At 49.4% G+C, this 7,851-nt stretch overlaps 1 pseudogene; it reads left to right on the forward strand.

The window, feature by feature from the left end:
- The first annotated feature begins 4,939 nt into the window (after positions 1-4,939).
- On the forward strand, positions 4,940-6,368 carry LOC120840220 (annotated as a pseudogene).
- The last annotated feature ends 1,483 nt before the right edge of the window (positions 6,369-7,851 follow it).

Raw genomic sequence — 7,851 nt, forward strand, 5'->3', positions numbered from 1 at the left:
AAATCTTATCAGCGCGACCTAAAGTGTCACGTGAAATATTTTCGTCCAAGCATTTTTGTTGCATCCTGTGAATAAAAAAAAGGGAGGAAAGGGGCAGAAACAGCCGCTCTATCTCCTTGTTGTGGACGCGCTCCCCAGGGCAGGGAGGAACGCGAAAAAAGAAAGGAGCAGGGGACCTATCTTGGACAAATGTTTCGTTTCTACTAAAACAACCGGAAGTGACGACATCGCGCCTGATTGGTTAAGGTTCGAATGATGAAAGTTCCCTATGAAAATGTGGGCGGAGACGGCGAACCACCCCCACCAGAAGTGACAACACTTTGACGTACCGTTTTCTCCGTGTTCCGTCTGAAAAGGGAACAAGTCTGTCATGGTCTCTTCGAGGTAGCGGAATGGGAAACATGGCGTCTCGGAAGCAGAGCGACAGTTTTCTGTATGTGGAACTTCTTTTTTTTCTCCGGAAAGGCTCTACCGGCAGCACCGCGATGCCTTTGAACTACCGGAGGAGGCACCTCGGAGGCAGCACCGTCTCACCAAGAACGTGGTCCGTTGGTTCTGCGACGAACTGCGCGAGGAGCCTGAGTTGAGGAGGCTGCGAGGTTCGTGGACGGTGATGACTGTGGAACAGCAAATGTTTTGCGCACTTCGCTTTTACGCCACGGGGAGCTTTTAGGGCATGGTGGCGAGCGACGAGCACATAGCGAGGGATCAGGCTACACTCAGCATCGTTGTCCGGGCTGTGTCCCTCGCTATTGTGCAGTGTCTAGGGATTCGGCGCGGCTGGATCGACTTTCCCCAGACAGCTGGCGAGAGGGACGACGTCGGGAGGGGCTTCCAACGGCTCGGCAGGCTACCCGGCGTTATCGGTTGCGTCGACGGGACGATGATCGCCATCGTCGGCCCGTCAGAGAACGACCCCACCGTCACGAAGGCGGCGTATTGGTGCCGCAAACAATACTACGCTCTCAACGTGATCGTATTAAGTACGATCACATATACACTACGTCTCACCTTAGCATGAACTAATTGAGAAGGCTGTGCAAGGGCGAACGGCTTGACTGGAGCACTCGCTGCACGAGCGCTCGAGCAGCCGACGGGGCCTTATCCAAAGCAGCTGGCTCGCGCTTTTAGCTATAGGTCAATGCCCGTTCTGAATGGGTTTGAAAAAGAGCGCAACGTTAATGCGGTCTGGATATGCCATTTTATAAATGAGAGTTAACTGTTTTTAGTACTCGTTCATCCTCCGCACAAGCGTTTGTTCGACGGGCGGAGGGAGGGTTCGTCAGGTGAAAAGCTTTCGATCTGTTTGTTTTCATGTCGTGTTAATCTTTTAAGCATTAGTCCGTGTCCTGCATGATAAAGTGTAAACTCTCCTTTAAAGAAAACAGAACAAATTTGCCTTAACTATTACGTGAATCAAAGGTAGTGCCTATTTATCATATAATTTTAATCTTTGTAAAACAGACAGCGCTCTGTCTGTGTCCTCCTTCATCCTGTCTGTCGTTTTTCGTGCTGTTTTAATATTTTAAGTTTGTAAACCGCGTAATTTATGATGGTGTGTTGGTCAGCATGTAAATAGTGATTTAAAGGGCCCCATGAGCATGAGTGAAATCCACTGTTTGTAGATTCAGTGGAATTAATGTCGACATATGTCACTAATGCAGGTGTGTGACGCCGACTGCCGGGTCATGAGCATCGACCCATGGTACCCTGGGTCGGTGCACGGCTCCTTCGCGTGGCGCTACTCGTGGCCGTGGAGCAACCTCGAATAAGGCCGGCTGATAGACGACGGCAGGTTCCTGCTCGGTAAGCATACTCTATTTGTTGGTTCTGTACATGATGGCTCTCCACCAGATATAAGCTACAATATCACACGTACTGTTCCGAACATGGATAACTGGCATACGCTCTGGCCATACCTATGACACGTCTCCTTGGAAACACTCCGACGCAGCTGTCAAGTACAGTGAGGAAAGGTTGCAAACAGCAGCTTTACCTGCTTAGTTGTCAAATATTTTAAAGGGATACTACAACAAAATTTCGGTGCTTATTTTTCTGTCTATACGTGTTCAAAAGAGCAGTATCACATCGGACACATCAATATCTTGTTAAAAAAAAAAACACAAAGGCATTTAAAAAAAAAAAAAATTGGCGGTTAGGAAAGAGCAGCTTCTAGATGTCGCGAACGCCGTTTGTAATGTCCGTCTGGGAACTTTAACAGGTAATGACGATAACTGTCTCGCCTAGAACTATACATGCTTTAACCTGACGTCATCTTGACAGCTTTAGGGCCAGCAGAAGAGACGGGGGGTAGGAGGAACTCCGCACTCAACAGGACTCTCTTTTATCTGTCCCAAGATTATAGATGATTAACCCGTCACTCAAAATTCACCCAGAAGCAGATTTGGGGTTTTGTGTCGGTGGCTCGATCGCTGCATGCTTCGACCGCTTTGGTTGCTGCAACAGCTAGGGCATCCGGATGATGTCTGCCCCGCCGCAGCTTTGCTCATCCCTAGACAAACTACATCACAATTGCACCGGATGTGACAAGCTCTCTGCTGGCTACTCTCCGAGCGCTTGCCTGTGTGGGCTGTTTATAACGAAAAATATAGCCATGAGGCTCAAAATACAAATGTGTGATTGCCATTTACGGGTATTGAGAATCATATCCAGCATATTTCTGAACACGTTGGGTGCATTTCAAATCTCATTGAAGTAGTATTTTAAAGAGAACAGCATTAATATCATACATTTTCGTCTCTGAATGTGCAGGTGACAGCGGCTATCACCCGTGTCTTAGCTGATCACCCGTTTCCCTGGATTCCACGTGACCTCCACCGCATGTGGCCGGTTTAATAAGGAACCTTCTTCGATGAGATCCGTTGTGGAGCGCTGCATTGGGCTGTTGAAAAGCAGATTCCGGTGTCTGCAAAGGTACCGGGTTCTGTATTATTATCCAACAACAGCCACCGTCATTATATCGGCGTGTGAAGTGCTCCACAATATCTGCCTTTTATCGAAGGAGCCAAAACCGGGGCCAGGCTCTGACCCTGACGAGCAAGGGCTGGAGTCTCGGCCAAGCTCAGACGGTTCTGGGTCGAGCTCAGAGGGGTGAGCGGTGGATGACGAGAGGCCGGCTCCTGCCCACCCTCGGGTCAGCCTCTCGGAGAGGGGGAGGGCTCTGAGGCAGCGCCTTGTTGCCCAGTTCCAAACCCGCCACAGCGTGCTGCCCTGGAACCCCACGCAAGCCACGGTGGCAGTCCCGCCCACCAGGGACACCACCATCGCCAAGGAGTCCGTCGCCACAACGGAGGTCTCGCCCATCAGGGACACCGTCGGCGACAGGAAGCCCCTCATCATCCTCGCCACGGTGGCACTCGCGCACACCAGGGACGCCACCGGCGACAGCGAACCGCTCGTCGTCCTCACCTCGACTGACGCCCTCGCCACCCGAGAAGCCCTTTCCGTGGCAGTATGTGCTTCACTTGTTGCTCCAGTCATGGCCGTCCATAAGCTCCACAATGTCAACTCCAACGCCTTGCGCAGTTCGTCGCACAACCACCGTGCTACCTTTACGGACATCTAGTACTGCTTCCGAAAAGCTATTCGGTGCATCACGGTGATGTTGATAGAGCCTTTTTTTTTAATTTGCAAGCAGGGTGCATAAAATGCGTGGGACAATAACAGAAGGTTTTGTAGTGTTAGTATGTGGCTAGCCCACAGGGGGCATCTGGCTCGCCCTTGCAGGAAACTGAGAACTCAATGAGGCCACTGGTGAGACCCATTTTCCTTTTTTTACTGTAATATATTGTTTGTATCGGGTTTTGACATTGATTCATTTTCTCTACACTTCCATTGCCCTGCTCCATTTTACTATTATGTATTACTCGATAGTCGCATATTGGATTTGTGTCAGTTTGAATATATAAAGAAGACAAGAAGCAGTTTGTTTTTGAAAGTGCTTTTTTATGACGTGAAAAATAAATATGTTTGAAAGCACAGGTTGCAATACTTTCTTTAAAGTGAAATTGAGCAAGGACTAGTAAACACCGTATAAATTCTTTGTCATTATCAAGGATATATCACAAACATTCTTTCAAAGTTCACATAATTCAGCACACTGCCATTTCGTTTGTGTTTTGTCACGCATGGAAACATGACAGATTCCATAGTAGAATGATATAAGGAAACAAACAAACAAATAACACAGGGACACAGATGAAGGGAAACTGGACAAGACGCACTCTCAACTGAAGTTTATTGAAAATTCAACTTCAGTTGAGAGTGCGTCTTGTCCTGTTTCTCGTCGTCTGCGTCCCTGTGTTTTTTTTGCGATTTTTTTTTTGTTTGCAATAAACCAACTGGCCATAATCTCCGCTTTATTGCGATATAAAAAAAATGGCGAAACCGGAGGCCAGTTTCAGGCGAGTGGCAAGTTGTGGCTAGAGTGCAGACCTCTTAGTTTCAATTTAAGAAAATTCCAATGGCACAAGCCACTTGACACCTTTGATGAAAACACACACACTTCATGTCATAAAAACATGAGGAATGGCTGGTTTTCGCATATATCTGTCATACCTGTTTCCAAGATCATATTACTAACTTGCTTCACTGGTTATAGTGACTCCAATAAACAAACACAGAAGGCACAGTTCTTTGTAAACAAAATATGCGCTGAAAAGTATGGATACTTTCCCGTGATGTCAACATTGTTGTAAAGATGTTTAGACAGCAGGGCATCACCATTCCTTTAGGCGGTGGCTCACTCATAGTATTATTCAGTGTATGGCGAGCCCAGTGTGCGTAGGGGCTTGTCCATTAGCATGCACCACATACCAGTGGCACAAAAAAACATATTTCTTGTCTCCACCTGGAGAACAAAACAAAAGCAAAAAAATAAATTCCGACTTCGCACATTAAATAATTGTCAATTAAACTAAATTATTTGTGGCTGGACTCGGCGCAACTCGGCTGGACGAGGGGTGACTGGGCAGGTCTAGGCAGGTCTTGGCTTCGCTGGGCTCGGCTGCTCTCGGCAGTCAGCAGCAGAACGACCTCGGCGAGCACGCGGGTCGGGTTCTGGATTTCCAAGGCCACCGCCTGTGCTGCACGGGCTTGCCCCTTGATGGCCTCAGAGACACCCTCCATGCATTGGCTGAGGGTCTCAATGGAACGCAGGAGCTGAAAAGACGGGTCATTTGATGCGCAGCAACAACATATTTCTAGACATCAAGAAAGCGTGAAAGCCTTGCATATGTCACAGTTCGGTTTGCATTATGCTTTTGTGGATCTCCATTGCCCTCCGTTGCAGTCCCACTTTAACGGTTGCATCTTTGTTAAACTCGTACCTATTTAGTCATGGTACTGAGTTCTATGTTTGTCTCAATACCTGGCCTTAGAACTCCACGCCCCGCACATCCCTCGCCTAGTTCTGCTGCAGCTGGGGAGCCTGACTCGCGACAGCCTGCATGGCAGCCTCGTCGTGCAGCTCCTGTCTCGACATCCGGGAGGTGGCACGAGGCCTCGTTGGTCGCACCCGGGGCCTTGCAGGGGGCCTCACATCTGCCAGGAAACAAAGAATGGTTATGTTATGTCACAATATCTTAGTTGTCCTCATCAGAGATCTCACCCGGCGAGGTGGAGGGCACCGGCTCGGCTGCCTGCTGCCCCTGACCTGCCGGGGCACCTCCGGGTCTTCCCTAGAAAGGAATTTATAAGTTCTAGTCAGCACACAGTACTTGTCTGCACTTTCTAGATATTGAGAGCGGGTTTGTTGAGGCTGCATTCCACCCTGGGGAAACAAAATTAGACTGTTCCAGAGGTAGTGACATTCATGTCAAGGATTGACTCTCCAAAAAATGTCTAGTGGCAACTCGAAAGGTTGCCCTTCCCCTGCTTTGTGAAAATGTACCTCTATAATACAGAAATGGCATCTTACGACAGTGTGCATACAATACAACTGAAGGTTGCATCAACCACAAAAACAAGGAGAAAAAGGACTGCACAAAAACTACACTTGTTTTAGCCTTAGAAACTTCAGTTTCACTGCAATAAATCTAACTCTTTTGGTGATAACTGCTTTTGTTTTAGGATTTGCCTTTACGTGGACGAATAATTTCCTCCCTCTCATTCGCTCAATTATAAAAAGTACCAGCACTTTTATTGCATATATTCACGATTATATTTATCGCATACAATTGCGGTATACATCGTAGCTCACTGATAATAATACCCTACACGGATATTCTCCTCCCTATTGGGATTGAACAGCTACATGTGCAATAGTATGTTATGTTCAAGTGTAACTCACCTCGGCCTCGTCCTCAAATGCCGGGACAGAATACCCGGTAGCGCCAAAATACGTGTGAGTATGATGACACCAGTGAGCGCAGCCGGGCGCCACCGCCCCCTGTTTGCCCGCGAGTAAAGGAAGCAATCCATTATCTTGGTCCACACTATGAGTAGACCACGCAAATTACCTTGCCTGTTTCGCCAGCTCCGCAACTCGCGCCCGCGCCTTCGACACCCGCACGGCCCAGTACCGTTTCCAACCTTCTGGCGCCTTTCTCGAAGGCCCGAGGAAGTTAAGCCGGGAGGTTAGCTCAGTCCAGAGACGAACTTTTTCGTTTCTGGGCAGCGCCGGGCTAAGCTCAGTAGTGCCGCGTGCCAGAGAGGCCACATCCTCCTGTTTCTTCAGCCGTCAGCGACAGTGATTAGAACGAGGCGCTCATCCGGTTACCGCATGTTGTTCTAACCTTTTGTGCGAGTTTACTCTATCTAATATTTTCTGGAACCGCTACGATATTAGTTTTCATTTCAGTAGAACACGTGTATGTCTTTTAGTTTGACAAGTTTCTTTAAAATAGCGCCGATGTGAAGTTTGCCGCCGCGAGGGATTGGCTGTTATCGCTTCACTAAAAGCAAAAAATGCTCCTCCGGTTGCTAGAGAAACGGACGCTTGTGTAGAGACTAGGTTCCAGATAGGTACCACCGGGAAAGCGTAGGTACGGCAGGGGGACAGCGTAGCTACTTCCGCTCTTCGGAGGTTGGCTCTTTACGCCTTTCAAGTGAGTGACAGATGCCCATCTCGCCATGTCGTCACGGCGTCTAAGAGGGCGGTTTCGCGGTGCGCGCCGTTCCTTGGTTACGGTCCTCCCGCCGCTACGTCACTTATGTTTCTAGTTTCTCAAAAGACCAACATAGGTCCCCAGGATAGCTAGGTTTGACATTTGAGAAAGGGTATATGGGAGTGACGTAATGGAAAGGAGCCACGTACCCTAGCACACTCACGTGGCGGCTCTGCCCACTTTGACGCCACTACGTCATCGCAAACCTGACACCTGCCACCCGTTTGAGCGACGTCCGGAGCCAACTCCCGACGAGCGGAGGGAGCTACGCGTTCCCCGAGGCGTCCCTACGCGCGGGATACGGGCTAGGATTTACTAATGGTGAATTCCGCACGCAGATCTCGAGCGCTCCAAAAGCGCTCCATTTGGAGCGCGCATATTCCGCTCGTAGATCTGGCTCAAGTTAGTCATCTTCCGCTCGTAGATCTCTGGCAGCGCCCGCTCCACGGAGCGCCCCAAACTCCGCCGAACTTGCTCTGCGGGGTTTCACGGATCTCTCCGGAAGCTGACAGAGAGGCCCACGTGACTTCCGTCTAAATCGGCGGTGCGCCTGCGCGGCGAGGTTGGAGAGATCGGCGGGCCGGTCGGGTCGTGGAGTCGGATCTGTTCGGGTGCGTCGGTTGTTTACTCTGGATTGTGACGGCTCGAACGCTTCTACCTCGCGTAGATCAGGGATAAAGAGTCGGGAATGTGGAGCGTGGCAAATCGTAAGCGCTGACGTCTG

This window comes from Ixodes scapularis, unplaced genomic scaffold (genome assembly GCF_016920785.2).
Source record: "Ixodes scapularis isolate PalLabHiFi unplaced genomic scaffold, ASM1692078v2 PGA_scaffold7__128_contigs__length_106722199, whole genome shotgun sequence".
In the NCBI taxonomy this organism is placed as follows: Eukaryota; Metazoa; Arthropoda; class Arachnida; order Ixodida; family Ixodidae; genus Ixodes; species Ixodes scapularis.